This window comes from Leucoraja erinacea, chromosome 19 (assembly GCF_028641065.1).
Source record: "Leucoraja erinacea ecotype New England chromosome 19, Leri_hhj_1, whole genome shotgun sequence".
Lineage (NCBI taxonomy): Eukaryota > Metazoa > Chordata > Chondrichthyes > Rajiformes > Rajidae > Leucoraja > Leucoraja erinaceus.
The window spans coordinates 22016850-22035398 of record NC_073395.1 but is presented as its reverse complement, the minus strand read 5'-3'; the positions used below and the strand labels follow the sequence as shown (position 1 = coordinate 22035398).

The 18549-nt window shown below is 44.0% G+C and overlaps 1 protein-coding gene across 4 annotated transcripts in view; it reads right to left on the bottom strand.

Annotated features, from left to right (window-relative positions):
- LOC129706360 (plasma membrane calcium-transporting ATPase 1-like) overlaps positions 1–18549 on the bottom strand; it is a 98561-nt gene that overhangs the window by 65612 nt on the left and 14400 nt on the right. The window contains exon 1 of one of the 4 annotated variants that reach the window (XM_055650616.1): positions 4907–5111. The exons of the other annotated variants lie outside the window; for them this stretch is intronic. The gene's annotated coding sequence lies outside the window, so the exon portion shown is untranslated. Of the gene's footprint in view, positions 1–4906; positions 5112–18549 lie in introns of those variants that run through there. 4 annotated transcript variants of the gene reach the window in all.

Below are 18549 nucleotides of genomic sequence, written 5' to 3'. Positions count from 1 at the left end.
TGCTTCTAGCATTCCGTTTTTGTTTCAGATTTCCGGCATCTGCAATTTTTTTTCTCCACCTGCTATATAAGTGTAACCCTATTGCTGAAGGTAACATGGTCTGAATGGAAAGTGCTTGAGCATTAACATTCAATATGGAAACATACAATTAAATACATAATTTACTAGGAACGGTTTGATTACATGACTGGAATATTATTTATATTTATCCTTCACTAATAAGGTTCAAGTACAAACATGAACTCAATGCCAGATAACACATGTTACACTTTGTTGGTACTATGTATCAACACTTAACAAGCAATCCAGCAAGAATTCCAAGCATGTTGCAAATATATGCTTGGCATCTGACATGTTGAAAAATTGAATGCTAAATTGATTCTTCCAATCTAGATTCATAGAATAAGTATAAAGTGTTAACAATCTTAATTCAGCAAATTCAGTTAAGATTACTTAACTATTTATTTTCCTGCGCAATTTATTCTCACTTTCATTATAAGAGAAGGTCTATAGTTTGTATATCTCAGAAAAGTTAACCTAATTAGTGTATCCAAGGTCTGAAAAATCTATTGTCCATTGGGTTATAATTACAGTTCAATGTTGCAACCCTTAAGACAAAGAAAAATGGAAAAGCTTCAAGGCAAAAATACGGTATTATTCTAGAAATGGTTTAATGGATCATTTACAACTATCAAAATTGATCCCAAAGGCATGAATAATGCACTTTTTAGCCTGGGTAGATGGGCCACACTTATGAGCAAATAACCCTTTCCTTTATTTAAAGTTGTTAAAATTGGAAGTCACTAAATAGATGCAATGTTCAGTAAGAAGAGGACAAAGGCGAAGTGTTCGGCATTGACAAAACTGTTCATCTATCTTAACATCTAGCCTGTCAAAATAAACTTGTCACCAAATTTAGATCCACGTTAATTATTCTTTGTGTGCTAACAGTTCTAGAATGATATAGGAATTGGGCCACTCAACAAGATTATTGTTTGCATGAGAGATTTTAAAGCAAATTTATACTCAATGTATTAAAATCTGAACTGTCAGATAGAATTGCAAATCTTAAATAATTGAGATATTCAAGTTGTTCTAGCTTAGCTGCTGCAGTTTGACCAAGTAACGCAAAACCAGATATTAGATTGCACAAACCACTTAATTTACCGTCTACTGTGAATTATAAAAGCATGAATTCAAATTGGTAGCACAGAGACAAGATAGTGTTAACTTTCTTTGTGACATCATTTACTACGAAACTTGTCTAGAGCACTGCATTTAGTTCTCAACTGTTGTAAATCTCCAAAGTGATCCAATCTTGACATTATTGGATACAAAGAAATGACCAATAAATTATAAGATCAATGCTCTATGAATCAAATTTGACAAATATCAGAAAGGGATAAGTAACCAATCAATAAAAACAAATACACTTTCCCATCTCCTCTTCCTCGAGCTCCAAACCAGATTTAAGAAGCCAATTTATATTCAACGACTGATCTATATATTTTAGCTTAATTTTCATGCATAGCTGAAATAAACAATAGTGGTTAATTTATAAAAAATTATAGAATTTCCATTTTTGTTTCAGACTTGAGAGCTAGTTTTCGCCATACTTTGATCTGTCCAAATCTTTTGTAAGTTTGCATCATAGAAACATAGAAAATAGGTGGAGTAGGCCATTCGGCCCTTTGAGCCTGCACCGCCATTCAATATGATCATGGCTGATCATCCAACTCAGTATCCTGTAACTGCCTTCTCTCCATACCCCCTGATCCCTTTAGCCATAAGGGCCACATCTAACTCCCTCTTAAGTATAGCCAATGAACTGGCCTCAACTACCTTCTGTGGCAGAGAATTCGATCAATTGTTTTAATAAGCTAAAAGGGACCCTCATCAGTAATATGCAGAATTCACTTTGTAGATGTACTGCAGATGGATGGACTCAACTTCCTCAACCGTCTGCACTTCTTGCTGCTTATTTGCTGGACGAGCAAGTACCTTTGACATTTTCAAATGCAGTTTCAAATAATTACGTGCGTGACAGGTGCACCACAGAAGCTACTGTTTTCATTCCTACTCCCAGTAGTAATACTGCATGCAAATGAACAGCAACATTAAGTGGCAACCAGAGATTTGTGAAAAAACGGGGAAGAGGAAGGCAAGAATTTCATTGCATCTCATGATTAGAAAAGCTTAAATGGAAGTGTGATAACGGAATGTTATTTCATGCGGAGACTCACCTATACAAGGCTTAGGCCATCGGAACCTTCTTGAATTTAAGATAGACACAAAATGCAGGAGTAACTCAGCAAGATAGGCAGCATCTCTGGATAGAAGGAATGGGTGATGTTTCGTGTCGAGACCCTTCTTTAGACTGAGACTCTAAGTCTGAAGATAGGCCTCGACACGAAACATCACCCATTCCTTCAATCCAGAGATGCTGCCTGTTCCTCCAGCATTTTGTGTTTAAGAAGGAACTGCAGATTTACAATATACATCAATGATTTGGATGAAGAGATTCAAAGTAACATTAGCAAATTTGCAGATGATACAAAGCTGGGTGACAGTGTGAACTGTGAGGAGGATGCTATGAGAATGCAGGGTGACTTGGACAGGTTGGGGGATGGGGTAGATACATGGCAGATATTGTTTATTAAGTTATAAGTTTATTGTGGATAACTGTGAAGTTATCCATTTTGGCATCAAAAACAGGAAGGCAGATTACTATCTAAATGGCATCAAGTGGGGAAAAGGGGAAATACAACAGGATCTGGGGGTCCTTGTTCATGAGTCTATGAAAGTAAGAATGCAGGTACAGCAGGCAGTGAAGAAAGCGAATGGCATGGGGGCCTTTATAACAAGAGGAGTCGAGTATAGGAGCAAAGAGGTCCTTCTGTAGTTGTACAGGGCCCTAGTGAGACCACACCTGGAGTATTGTGTGCAGTTTTGGTCTCCTAATTTGAGGAAGGACATTCTTGCTATTGAGGGAGTGGTGTGTAGGTTTCCAAGGTTAATTCCTGGGATGGCGGGACTGTCATATGCTGAGAGAATGGAACGGCTGGGCTTGTACACTCTAGAGTTTAGGATGAAAGGGGATCTTATTGAAACATATAAGATTGTTAAGGGTTTGGACATGCTAGAGGCAGGAAACATGTTCTCTATGTTACTCTCCCTCTGGATCGCCTCAGCGCAGAGGGAGAGCAAGGAGGGAAGAGACAAAGACTTTAAGACTTTTGCCTTCCATCACAGTGAGGAGGTAGCTGGTGAACTCACTGTGGTGGATGTTAATTTTTTGTTTATTGTGTGTTTTGTTATATGTATGACTGCAAGGCAACAAAATTTCGTTCAGACCGAAAGGTCTGAATGACAATAAAGGATACTTTGACTTTGACGTTGAGGAAGTCCAGAACCAGGGGCCACAGTTTAAGAATAAGGGGTAAGCCATTTAGAACAGAGACGAGGAAACATTTTTTCTCACAGAGAGTTGTGAGTCTGTGGAATTCTCTGCCTCAGAGGGCGGTGGAGGCCAGTTCTCTGGATACTTTCAAGAGAGCTAGATAGGGCTCTTAAAGATAGTGGAGTCAGGGGATATGGGGAGAAGACAGGAACGGGGCACTGATTCGGGATGATCAGCCATGATCATATTGAATGGCGGTGCTGGCTTGAAGGGCCGAATGGCCTACTCCTGCACCTATTGTCTATTGTAAATGCATGAAAATCAAAGGTAGACAAAAATGCTGGAGAAACTCAGCGGGTGAGGCAGCATCTATGGAGCGAAGGAAATAGGCGATGCTTTGGGTCGAGAACCTTCTTCAGACTGAGAGTCTTAGTCTAAAGAAGGGTCTCAACATCATTCATTAGGGTCTCGACCCGAAGCGTTGCCTATTTCCTTCATTCCATAGATGCTGCCTCACCCGCTGAGTTTCTCCAGCATTTTTGTCTACCCAGCATTTTGTGTGTATCTTTGCTGCAAACCAGCATCTGCAGTTCCTTCATGCACAGTTCTTGAATTGAAGTTGCATCAATGGAAAATAAACCATTCTTACAGGCGTCTGAAGGCTAAGGTCGAATAGAAAATCTATGACGCAAGAATATGGGGGAATAGGACCATAATACAAAATGGATTATGATTTAAAAGAGGCAAAAATGACTAAAGAATGTAATGAAGATTAAATTATGGCACAAATAACAATAAAAGGGTATGTATGAACTGGCAGGCATTATGGAGAAATGGTTGCAAGGTGATATTTTTGGTTATCAATGGTTGCAAGAATATTCAGTGATATTTGCCTTAGAAGGATAGGCAGGAAGGAAAAGTTTGTGGGTAGTAATGTTAATATGTTATGAAATTAGTTGTGAGATGCATTATAGGGTCAGATGTTTAGCCCAATTAGGTGGAGGTAAAAACTACAAGAGCAAAAACTGCAGATCCTAGAAAGTTGAGCAAAAAAAGACACTGGTCAGACCGTCAAACTAAACCAACATATAATGCACGTGTAAAAATCAATGCATTAATAACTGGTTTTAATCATCACTTGACTGGATGTTCAGAGCCTGGGGAAACCAGTAAAGTTTGTGGTAAACATGAAGATTGGAATTAATTCAAAATCCAGCAAATTACAAAAAAGGCAGAAAATAAGCCACGAGGGCAACTTAACAATAAATAAGCAGAAAATACTTAAGTATATAAAAAGGAAGAATGGCCACATGAGCATTACCATCTAAACAACAAACAAAATGTTGGTAAAGTTAAGGGTAACAAGAAAATTGAAAGAGTTAATAGTCTCCATCAGTTTTCACAGTGGAAGATACTGCAAACATTGCATTCATGTTGCTATATCAGTCACCGGTGAAAATCTACAAAGGAATTTAAGTTAAAACTATTAGCATTTGTATGGTTTACCTGGAAAGAAATATTCAGAAGCATGTACAGGTGCACAACCTTTTATCCGAAAGCCTTGGGACCAGACACTTTTCGTAATTCAGAATTTTTCGGCTTTCGAAATGGAAGATTTTTAGCGTAGATTTTAACGGCTGGCTCAGTGGTAGAGTGCTCGGCTCATATCCGCAAGGTTGCGAGTTTGCGCCTCGATCCCGGCAGTTACTCGATCGCGAGTTTGAGTCTTCAATGTAGTTTTTTCTTGCAGAATAGGAGAGAATAGGGAGGGTTAGGCTGGGATCATTCTCTGTGAGATAATCTTAGTGCGGGAGACAAGTGTAGGAGAGGTGTACTGACTGTGTGGGCAGAACTTTGGAAGTGATTGCCCACCATTCTCAAAAGCCGCTGTGTCTCCCTGTCCCTCCAACTCCAGAGGAATCCGCTCCCCGATGGGCCGCTACGGCGACAAGTGGCAGTTCGCCCACAGCCCGAGCTGCGCCCCCTCATCCGCAACCCGGGTTCCTCTGGAGTTGGAGCGGGGCTGGGCTAGAGTTGTTGCTGGCTGCGAGTCTCTGGGATCTCCGTGCTTGCAGTGGGCCTGGGGTTGGTGTCCCGATGAGGGGGCGCAGCTCGGGCTGTGGGCGAACTGCCACTTGTCGCTGTAGCGGCGCATCGGGGAGCGGCTTCTGGTGATCCTGACGTCTCTCAGCTCCTGTCCAGGGGGACGGCCGGAGACATCAGGACCAACAGGAACCCGCTCCCCGATGCGCCGCTACAGCGACAAGTGGCAGTTCGCCCACAGCCCGAGCTGCGCCCCCTCATCCGCAACCCGGGTTCCTCTGAAGTTGGAGCGGGGCTGGGCTAGAGTTGCTGCTGGCTGTGAGTCTCTGGGATCTCCGTGCTTGCAGTCGGTGTCCCGTTGGTCCTGACGTCTCCGGTCACCCCCCCCTGGAATGGAGCTGAGACTGGGAACTGTACCGCCCTTGCCCCCTCCCTCTGCAACTGCAAACAACCCCACAGTTCCCAGTCTCAGCTTCTGTACAGGGGGTGGCCGGAGACGTCACAGCCTGAGCTGCGCCCCCTCATCCGCAACCTCAAGACCAAGACGCACCTTGCACACCATCAGCTTCGGTCCCTACGGGGAGCGTGTTCCTCTGTAGTTGGAGCGGGGCTGGGCTGCTGCTGGCTGTGGGTCTCTGGGATCTCCGTGCTTGCAGTGGGCCTGGGGGCCGGTGTCCCGTTGGTCCTGACGTCTCCGGTGACTGGCACTAGCTCCGACGTGAAGACAGTGCAAACCCCCCGCGCCGGTGCAATGGGCGGGGAGCTGGAGAGGAGAGGGAAGGGGTCACACACATGGCCGGGAAGCAGAGGGGTGTAGGTGGGGTGAAACTTAAGGGAGCGACAATTTGCTGCTGCCTGCACGCTGAGTTAAAAAGTTCTCATGCACGACTCACGATCCACTGTGTATCGTGAGTGTACCGTGGGAACTTTTTAACTCAGCGGGCAGGCAGCAGCAGATTGTCAATTATTAACCCTCCCGCGCAATATACCCTCACCTTCTCTTTTATGAATGGGGATTTAGTTCCCCTTTCTTCGAGGACCGACCGGAGGTTCCGCTGTCACCTCTGCGGGCCGCCCTTGGTGAACGTTTTCAAGGACCTTTCTTCAAGGACTGAAAAAATGTCGCTATTCGGAGGTTTTCGTTATTTGGAACTTCGGATAAAAGGTTGTGCACCTGTACTGGGAAACTGACACATGTCCAAGGCAGGCCTTTGCAGTAGCAATCTGAATCTCATTTCCAGGTTCATTGCATTGCCACACATTTTTTATACAATTTTCCCTTGAGGTGTAATTGGCAATCTAAACTAGGTCTGCTGGTGATACTTTCCAACCCCAGCTCCACATGTGCAGAAACCGCTCATCAATATTAGGGACATCATTGATATCCAATCACCCATTTTTAAAGGTAGAATATTATCAAATTTATTGCACATAAATCTAAATGCAATAAGGGAATCTGTTCAATCGATATGCACTCAGGAGTCCAGTAAGACCCTACCCCGAGATAGAATGCGACGCTAGCATAGAGCTACGATCCACACAGCCAGGAATTACCCAAGACCGTACAAAATTGCAGGGAGTTTTGGAAGTAGCCCCGAATATCACACAAACCAACGTCCCTTCCATTGACTCTTCACGCTGCCTCGGCAAGGCCATTAGCATAATCAAGGACCATTCTCAACCTGGTTACTTCATCTTCTCCCCTTTCCCATCAGGCAAGAAGTACAGACATTTGAAAACACATACGTGCAGATTCAGGGACAGTTCCTTCCCAGCTGTTATCAGTGAACTGAACCAACCTCTCACCAACTAAAGAGCGGTCCTGACCTCCCATCTACCTCATTGGAGACTTTCGACCAATCATTAATTGGATTTTATCTTGCACTAAAGATTATACCCTTTATCCTGTATCTGTGCACTGTGGACAACTTGATTGTACTCGTGTATAGTCTTTTCGCTGACTGGATAGCACGCAACAAAAAGCTTTTCACTGTAGCTTGGTACACATGACAATAATAAATTCAACTAAACATTTCTGTTCTTAGAGTCTCTGGAAATCCCTGCTGAAAAAGGTTGTGGAGGCTGCATCATTAGGGGTATTAAAGCAGAAACATATTCTGAAAGATCAGAGAATTGAAACCTTTAGATAACTGACATGGAAGAGGACATGAGCCATGAACATGTTAAATGGCAGAGCTGGCTTGAGGGTGCAAGTGGCCTACTCTTGCTCCTATTTTCTGATGCTCTAAATGTTTTCATGGATACATTTAGAATATAATTATAAGTGTATTAATTCCAGCTGCTGAGTCCGGGCTCTGCAGTCGCAAGAAACATCTCTTTGGTTAAAAAATTTTGGAATTAATTTTTAATGGCATAAATTCTCCAGACTTCAAGGTAGTGCATTGTCTGGTTCAAATTATTTCTCATAGCATAAGCCTCAACCTAGGAACCAATCTCGTGAACATTCATTACCTCATCTGAGATGCAAATATCCATCTGTCATTAAGAATAGTAAAAATGCACTCAATACTCCAGGTTTAGCTTCAAAACCTTGAACAATTCATTAACAACAGGATTATTTACTGAAACCTCACACCTTATAACAGAGAACATCATCCTTTCAAAAGTACCTGAAAGTTAATGATGTACAAGGCTAATCATATCTCCTGAACATATTTTGCTTTTCCATTCTTCCTGTCATACATTACATTGAGTGTGGCTCTGTTGAAGGACTGAGCAGCCACAGTGCTAATTAAAATGGTGAATCACAAAGGTAACACTTCTGGATTATTGTCCAAATTATATATGCAAAACAAAGAGTAAATATCAGAGAAGTGAACACGGAGCTCGAAGATTGATGTGGAAGAAACAAGTTTCAATTTATGGGGAACAGGCAGAGGGAGGGAGCTATTCCATTTGGAGGGTCTTTATTTGAATCAGTTTGGGATTAATGTTAGTAATAAAAAATATTGAAAAAGCTGAATGGCAATAAATGCCAAAGACCTGAAGAACTACACCCTGAAAACATAGGGGGTGACAGCGGTGCAATCATGGATGCACTGACTGCAATCTTCCAAAATTCCAAACATGAATGGTTCACCACATTGGATGGCTGGAGGGCAGCAGATTAAAGGACAGAGAGGAAAATAAACTATCGACCAACTGGCCTGATACGAGTGGGGGGGGGGGAAAGGGTAGAATCTATTCATGAGGGAGTGATAAATGTGTGAGGGTGATGTCGGTCACAGTGTTCAGCAACTGCGGCTCTGAGCGAGCCCTTCACTGTGGAAACAGGGGTCAAACAAGGATGCATCATCGCACCCACCCTGTTTGTCACCTTCATTGCTGCCATACTTCACCTCATTGGTGAAGAGCTGCCACAGGGGATCCCAATCCTCTACAGAACTGGCAGTGGGCTCTTCAACCTTAATAGGTTGAAGGCCAAGAGTGAAGTCAGTAACACCGCCATCGTGGAGCTTCAGTACGCGGACAACTGCACCATTGCAGTACACACTGCAGAAGACCTCCAGGGCATCCTGAATGCCTTTGCCAAGGCATACAGAGCCATGGGCCTAGCCTTAAATATCAAGAAGACCCAGGTCCTACATCAATCTCCACCCAAACAGCTGTCTACCCAGCCCACTATAAAAGTGGACAACACCACTCTTGAAAACGTTGACCACTTCCCCTACCTTGGCAGCATTCTTTCCTCAAAAGCTGACATTGACTCTGAGGTCAACCATCGCCTGAGTTGTGCCAGCTGAGCCTATGCCAGACTCAGGAAAAGAGTCTTTGAAGATCGAGACCAAAAGGCTCAAACAAAACTGCTGGTCCACAGAGCCGTTGTCCTCTCCACCCTGTTTTATGGAGCCGAGTCATGGACCACCTACAGCAGGTGCCTGAGAGCTCTGGAACAATACCATCAAAGATCCTTATGAGGATCAGCTGGGAGGACAAACGCACAAACATCAGCGTTTTGGAGGAAGCCAACATGACCAGCATCACCACCTTCGATGGACTGGCCATGTCATCCGCATGTCCAACACACGTCTCCCTAAACAAATCCCGTACTCTCAATTGAAGAAAGGTCGGCGAGCCCCCGGCAGGCCAAACACACGCTTCAAGGACAACATCAATAACAGTCTGAAGAAATTCCACATCACATCAAGCAACTGGGAGCACATTGCACTGGACAGGCGCTCCTGGAGGAAATCCGTGCAGGAAGGAGCTTTACTTCACGAAATGGAACTACGCCATGTCGCAGAGACAAAGCAACAGCACCGTAGGAGAGGGAAGGGGACTCGACAACTACTAACCACCACCAGTCTCCACTGCCCACATTGCACCAAGGTGTGTGGAACACGGATCGGCCTCTATAGACATCTGCAGACCCACAAGTAGACAACCCTATGGAGAGGAGAGGACAGTCATACTCGTTTTGAGTGACCGCCGATGATGATGATGATAATAACCAGGTTTTAAGGTTGTTAACAGTTGAATTGAGTAGGGCTAACCAATGGATGTGGTGTACCTGCTCTTTGGTAAATTCTTAAGTGATGGGAGCAGAATTAGGCCATTCTGCCCATCATGTCCACTCCGCCATTCAATCAGGGCTAATCTATCTGTCCCTCCTAACCCCATCTCCATAGTATACAAACTTAAAGCACAAGGCATTGGGGGTTCAGTATTGATGTGGATAGAGAACTGGCTGGCAAACAGGAAGCAAAGAGTAGGAGTAAACGGGTCCTTTTCACAATGGCAGGCAGTGACTAGTGGGGTACCCCAAGGCTCAGTACTGGGACCCCAGCTATTTACAATATATATTAATGATCTGGATGAGGGAATTGAAGGCAATATCTCCAAGTTTGCGGATGACACTAAGCTGGGGGGCAGTGTTAGCTGTGAGGAGGATGCTAGGAGACTGCAGGGTGACTTGGATAGGCTGGGTGAGTGGGCAAATGTTTGGCAGATGCAGTATAATGTGGATAAATGTGAGGTTATCCATTTTGGTGGCAAAAACAGGAAAGCAGACTATTATCTAAATGGTCGCCGATTGGGAAAGGGGGAGATGCAGCGAGACCTGGGTGTCATGGTACACCAGTCATTGAAGGTAGGCATGCAGGTGCAGCAGGCAGTAAAGAAAGCGAATGGTATGTTAGCTTTCATTGCAAAAGGATTTGAGTATAGGAGCAGAGAGGTTCTACTGCAGTTGTACAGGGTCTTGGTGAGACCACACCTGGAGTATTGCGTACAGTTTTGGTCTCCAAATCTGAGGAAGGACATTATTGCCATAGAGGGAGTGCAGAGACGGTTCACCAGACTGATTCCTGGGATGTCAGGACTGTCTTATGAAGAAAGACTGGATAGACTTGGTTTATACTCTCTAGAATTTAGAAGATTGAGAGGGGATCTTATAGAAACTTACAAAATTCTTAAGGGGTTGGACAGGCTAGATGCAGGAAGATTGTTCCCGATGTTGGGAAAGTCCAGGACAAGGGGTCACAGCTTAAGGATAAAGGGGAAATCCTTTAAAACCGAGATGAGAAGAACTTTTTTCACGCAGAGAGTGGTGAATCTCTGGAACTCTCTGCCACAGAGGGTAGTTGAGGCAAGTTCATTGGCTATATTTAAGAGGGAGTTAGATGTGGCCCTTGTGGCTAAGGGGATCAGGGGGTATGGAGAGAAGGCAGATACGGGATACTGAGTTGGATGATCAGCCATGATCATATTGAATGGCGGTGCAGGCTCGAAGGGCCGAATGGCCTACTCCTGCACCTAATTTCTATGTTTCTATCTCCTGCCTTCTCCTCATAACCCATGTCATCCATACTAATCAAGAGTCTGCCTATCTCTGCCATAAAAATATCCATTGATGGCCTCCACAGCATTCAGTGGCAATGAATTACACAGATTCACCATCCTAAAGAAATTCCTCCTCATCTCCTTCCTAAAGGAATGTCCTTTAATTCTGAGGCTATGACCTCTGGTTCTAGACTCTCCCACTGGTGGAAACATCCTCTCCAAATCCACTCTATCCTGGCCTTTCATTATGAGGTAACATGCAAAAAAAAAATTAAATCATTTCATAATGATTGCTATGGGGTGGGGGGAGCAATGGATTGGCATGGTTTGTGAATAGTTATTGACAAAACGTGGGAATAAATGGCTAGGAAGGTCAGAAAGTTAGCTGTACGAGTGTTACAGTGATCGATGCTAGGCTTCCAGCTTTACACAATTAACCTCAATGCTTTGAATGAATGACATAAGTGTAATAAAACCCTAAAGATAGACACAAAGTAATGAAATAACTCAGCGAGTTAGGCCGCATCTCTGAAGAAAATGGATAGGCGAGGTTTCAGGTGACCCATCTTCAGACAAAAGACCCCGACCCCAAAATTTACCTATCCATTTTCCCTCCAGATGCTGCCTGCCCCGCTGAGTTACTCCAGCATTTTACGTCTATCTTTGGTGTAAACTAGCATTTGCAGTACATTTTTATTTCATAATATAATCCTAGTTTGCTACTGATATAAAGAAGGGTGGATTGTAGAAAGGATACAGAAGAGCTCCAGGGATACACAGACAGGCTAAGTGAATACTAACGTGCAAATTAGTAGCAGTAACATCTCTCCCCTGCCACCTCCCCAAGAAAATCTCATCACATCAAATAGGTGGCCCCTAGTTCCAGCTGCATCTTCAGCCCAAGGTTGAATCCTCTGCATATCCATCCCACCAAGAATCGGCAAGTATATGGGCATGGACAAGTCAGATGAAACATAATGTCGCCCACTTTAGAACTAGATTGGTTATATTCCCACTCCCCGTCAATGTTTGAATATGGGCTGCTCACCCTTTTGATACAATGGATTTTCTTTGGAGGAGGGAAGGGGGCTGCAGCTCCTAATTTGTATGTTTGAAAGGTAGTGCTGCTTAGGTTGATCAGTGTGCACTTCCACACAAATAGCAAAGTGAACAAGGTGCTTCTGTTTAAGAAAGAAATGCAGATGCTAGAAAAATCAAAGGTAGACAAAAATGCTGGAGTAACTCAGCAGGTGAGGCAGGAGAGAAGGAATAGGTGACGTTTCGGGCCGAGACCCTTCTTCAGACTGATGTCGGAGTGGGGGGGGGGGGGCGGGAAAAAGAAAGGAATAGGCGGAGACAGTAGGCTTGTGGGAGTCCTGGGATGGTGGAAGGGAAGGAGGGAGAAAGCAAGGACTATTTGAAATTAGAGAAGTCAATGTTCATACCGCTGGGGTGTAAACTACCCAAGCGAAATACGAGGTGCTGTTCCTCCAATTTGCGCTGGGTCTCACTCTGGCAATAGAGAAGGTCCAGGACAGAAAGGTCAGATTCGGAATGTTAGATGGGAGTTGAAGTGCCGAAGTGAGTGGAGGTGTTGGACGAAGCGATCGCCGAGCCTGCACTTGGTCTTGCCGATGTAGGGAAGTTGACACCTGGAACAGCGGATGCAGTAGATGAGGTTGGAGGAGGTGCAGGTGAATCTCTGCCTCACCTGGAAAAACTGCTTAGGTCCTTGGATGGAGTCGAGGGAAAAAGTAAAGCGACAAGTGTAGCATTTCCTGCGGTTGTAAGGGAAAGTACCCAGGGATGGAGTGGTTTGGGTGGGAAGGGACGAATTGGCCAGGGAGTTACGGAAGGAACGATCTCTGCGGAAAGCAGAAAGGCGTGGAGATGGGAAGATGTGGCCAGTGGTAGGATCCCATTGGAGGTGGCAAAAATGTCGGAGGATTATATGTTGCATGTGACGGCTGATGGGGTGGAAGGCGAGGACAAGGGGGTCTCTGTCCTTGTTACAAGTAGGGGATGGGAAGTAAGAGCGGAGCTGCGGGATATAGAGGAGACACTGTTGAGAGTCTCATCTACAATAGAAGAGGGAATCCCCGTTCCCTAAGCAATTAGGACATCTCCAATGCCCTGGTCTGGATCACCTCATCCTGGGAGCAGATGCGGCGTAGACAGAGGAATTGGGAGTAGGGGATAGTTCTTACAGGAAGCAGGGTGGGAAGAAGTATAGTCCAGATAGCTATGGGAGTCAGTGGGTCTGTAGTAGATGTCGGTCAGTAGTCTATTGCCTGCGATGGAGATGGTGAGATCTAGAAATGGTAGAGATATGTCAGAAATGGTCCAGGTGAATTTGAGTGCCGAATGGAAATTGGTGGTGAAATGGATGATCAAGCAATTTGGGAGGCAAATGATATGTTTGCAGAAGTATGAGAGGACAAGCATAGAGACATACATCTCCAATTATACAAGAACCTGTGATAATCTCATTTAGGGATCCCATCCAAAGGTGGAAAATTTGTAATTTGCAATTGAAGGAGCACTGAAGATCAACCATGTTGTTACTAAATGGCAGAGCAGGCATGATGGAGTGAATGGCCCACTCCCTCTTCTACCTCTGCATCTTCTCAGATTTATCTATCCTCTGACCCACTCAATTTATCCATCTCTATTTAAACTGTTAACGACTTTCTTTTCCAGATTGCTCCACATAGTCCAAATAACTTCATCACCCCCAGTTCTTTGTAATTCTTAATATAAATTCCAAATCATTGAGGTACATGAGAAAGAATAAATTACAGGGGGCTGCAACCGATGGTAATGTTCAAGAGCTAACATAGACTGGTGGGCTTAATGAGCTTCTGCGGTGGACGAAAATCAATGCTTCAATGGTGCTTTATTGTCACACGTGCAAAGTGCAAATGCATAGTGAAATTCTTTGCCTACAAGCAGTCCAGTAGAGTTTTGCCATATCATCCCCGATTAGCAGTTGTATGGAAGTAGTCTACTGAGCCCTCATGCAAGAGATACATGTTTTGGTGCTATTCTCTAAGTCCAGTACACGCTCTAGTTGTGATGAGCAGTGCCCAATTCAAGCAAGGCCTCCAGCCATTGTCTTTCTCTTGGACAATAAGCAACTGACGTCCTCTCCTCACCCGTCCTCCTTTGTGCCCCAGGATCACCTCCCGCAGCCAACCTGGATGGCACAGCAAGTAGATCAGACCCCGGTACCCTCTCCCACCGGCCTCAAGATGACTGCCTTTTAATCACCCATGCATGCATTTTTGCTCCCCCCGTGGTTGTCCATTTTTGCAAAAAAACTATTTCCTCTCTATGAAAGCATGCCAAACGTGATTTAAATGCCTTATGAACCTTAATAGTAGATTCCAGCATGTCAGACCTGTAAACCGGTTTTTCAACCACACCTCCCCCCATCTTCAAACACAGTACAACATCCAGATTCACCAGTTCCAGTTCCTCAATTAAGATTGAAACATGACAACAAATGCATTCAGTATCTCTGCAACCAACTACCTTTTAAAATTCCAGGTCACAGGCCAGCACGCTCAGGGAATGCTGTTGTTTCTTGGTTGGTTTCTCTAATACTTTTTTATAAGTAACATTTACACTCAGTTCTTGCCTCATTAAATCCCAAGTACAGAAACCAATTTCAGGTGTCGTTTCTCCATCTCTATGAAAATTTGAAATACTTAAAACATCAAAGCTATTTTTAAACTTTTGCATCAGCTTTTAATAAATCCCACATACTTCAAAAGCTAATGTGATTGTAAATAATCTATTTCTATACATTTTTTCATGCTGGTTTCTAAGGCTATATTTTTTATAGACATACTGGTTTACAAAATTAGCCCAAGCCCCTGGTTTACTGGAGTTGTCCACATTGCAAGCCTCTTCCAGTAATCCTCACATCGCTTTGCTTAGTCAAATGTAGAAAATGCTATCTCATTGAGTTTGAGTGAAATATGTATGCATTCATTGGGAATTATAAATTACTTTATGTTGATAGCTCTAGCCTGCCAAATTTTCATCCTTTTCCCCCAATCTATCATGACAGGTTGCTTTTAAAAACTTTATTTCTTGAACAAAAACAAAGTGCTACAAATATGCAGTAGGTCAAGCAGCATCTACAGAGAGAAGCAGCGTTAATGTTTCAAGCCGATGATATATGTTCAAATGTGGATAATTTACAAATTATCTTTTAGTTTAAGGCTTTAGATTCAGACGTATCACAATTACTCATTGAGTTTGAGAATCACCCCAAGAGGACTAATTACTGATTAACCTCATTTACGCGAAATAAACTTAAGTAATCTATTCCTTGGTATCATAATGTCCATTCCAGGAAAGTAAATCCTCTGATGCTTTTCACTTCTATTTTAACAATTACTTTCACTAAACTATTTTCTGTCATTTAATTTGTGCAGTTTATGAAGTTTAATCTCCTAGATTTATTCCAATATATTGTTACAAGTTCATTTAACACATTTCAGATTTCCTAAATGCCATTTAAGATTCAAATACAACTTAATTTTAACTTGGTTTTACCCAAACGGATATTCATGTATATTTGTTAGCTCTGTTCAATCCTAATCAAACACTCTCCTTATTGTTCAATTCACTGCACTTTGCTTTGGCTTCGACAGGCTGGGATTTATAAATGTCCCTTGGGAATGTGCTTTGAGGAGGGATTCATAATTTAATATTGACAGTTACTACAACTCTAGTTGTTCAACTTGCTTGTCCGGTCTGAATTGAGCCTACTCCACCAGATACATCATACCGTAGTTTTTATCAGCTTCCCACAAATTGAATAATATTCTTTCCCCACCACATTTTGATTCAATACTAAATTTCTGATTTCATATTCTGTCCCAGGTCTTGTGCAAGTAAGTTGTCTGGTTTAGAGTTAAAATAACACTAAAACCTCAATTACAAAAATGTTTCACTTCACCCACATGACAATAAAATAAACTTAACTAAACCACTTCTATTGGCACTTTGTGGCTCCATATTCAACCTTTAGTTAAATAAGTCACACACAACGTTAGGATAGTTTAGTTCAACAGGATACCAATAAAACAATGTTTTTAAATCTTTTAGTCCTCTAAGAAATGTTCATGATTTTGAATCCCATTAATCTGTCATCTGTGCCTTCCACAGGAAATTTTATTGTTTACAAATGATGCAAGTGCTGTATCCTGAACAAGGGTAGAGTCGCTGCCTCACAAATCCAGTAATCCTTGTTTGGTCCTGACTTCAGGCACTTCCATTGTGGAGTGTGCACATTCGCCATTTGACTGTGTGTATTCCCCAGATTGGAGTAGTGGAGTTTCCTTCCACATTGAAAAAAGGGTAAGTTAATCAGTCATTGTGAATTGTTGATAGTGTGGTTGAGTGCTGGAATCACATTGAGAAAACATTGCCTTGAATGGTAAAATTGCAAACCTTAATCAATTAACGGATAAGAAATCTGGAGAACAAACAGAGGTACTTTTATTCAACATAAATGCAACATATTGCCACTGAATGAAGTGGGCCCCAAAAATTACTAGTTCAGTTTAGTTAATTGTCACGTGTACCGAGATAACGTGAAAAGCTTTTTTTGTTGCTTGTTATCCAGTCAGCAGAAAAACTACACATGACTACAATCAAGCTGTCCATAGTGAACAGATACAGGATAAAGGGAATAACGTTTAGTGCAAGGCAGTAAAATCCGATGAAAAATTGTCCGAGTCCTAATTTTAAAGATTACTTCGAGGTTTACAGAACTATGGGCAATACAGCACTGGAACGAGCCTTTCAGCTCAACATGTGTGCCAACCATGATGCCAACCTAACTAATATCATCTGCCTATGTATGATCTGTATTCCTCCATTCCTTGCCTGGTCACATGCCTTCCTCAATACAGGTGCACAACCTTTTATCCGGAGTTCCGGAAACCGAAAAACTCCGAAAACCGGCCATTTTTTCCAGGATGTCGTCTGCACACCAAAGCTCGAGTTTGGCGCCAAACTTGACCCGAAACGACCCACGGTCAACCCAGGTCTGTACTACTGTAGCGGCTGCCTCCTCCCTGGAGACCGGAGAGACACTTAAACATCTGCAAATCATTGCTTAAATGTTAGTCAGTTAGTTTGGAGGGCTTTTATGTGAAGGGGGGGTGAAGGGGGTAAACTTTAATTCTTAGTCCCCTACCTGGTTGGAGAGGCGGGGAGCGGTCAATGCCTTACCGGGTCGCCGTGCAGTAAGCTCCGCAGCGCTGTGGCCGGCAACTCCCAGCTGGGGGTGCAGGCGTCCGGCCGCGGGCGGCGCCGGTTGTAGCTCCGACCCCGGCAACTCTACCCCTGGCTGCGAAGCTCTCCAAATCCACTGCCGCCCGCGGCTGGACGCCCGCAGCCCCAGCTGGGAGTTGCCGGCCACAGCGCTGCGGAGCATACTGCACGGCGACCCGGTAAGGCATGACCGCTCCCCGCCTCTCCAACCAGGTAGGGGACTAAGCGCTGTGGCCGCCGACTCCCAACATTCGCGGAGCTGGGGCTGCGGGCATCCGACTCCCAACATTCGCGGAGCTGGGGCTGCGGGCGTCCGGCCGCGGGCGGCGCTGGATTTGGAGCGTCTCGCAGCCAGGGGTAGAGTTGCCGGGGTCGGAGCTCCAACCGGCGCCGCCCGCGGCCGGACGGAGCCCCCAGCTCCGCGATGTTGGGAGTCGCCGACCAGGTAGGGGACTAAGAATCAAAGTTTCCCCCTTTACCCCATCCCCCACCACCACCACCACATAAAATCCCTCCAAACTAACTGACTAACATTTATGCAATGATTTACAATGATTCCCCAGTCTCCGGGGAGGAGGCAGCCGCTCCAGACTTTTCAAGCCGCCCGCGCTACCTACCTAATCTACGCTAAAAATCTTCCATTCGGAAATCCGAAAATGTCCGAAATCCGACAAGTGTCTGGTCCCAAGGCTTTCGGATAAAAGGTTGTGCACCTGTACCTCTTAAATGTTGCTATTGTATCTGCTTCCACCACATCCCCTGAAAGCATGTTCCAGGCGCCTACCATTATGTCTCGCAGTCTGCTTTCAACTTTCCTCCTCCAATCTTAAATCTATTCCCTCCAGTTTGACATTTCCACTTTGGCAAAAGACCTACTATCTTTGCTATTTATGCTACAATTTTATACACTTCAATTAGGTCGCCCCCTCAGCCTCTGACAATCCAGACAAATAAGATCCGACTTTGTCCAACATCTCCTTTAGCTTATACTCTCTTATCCAGGCCACATT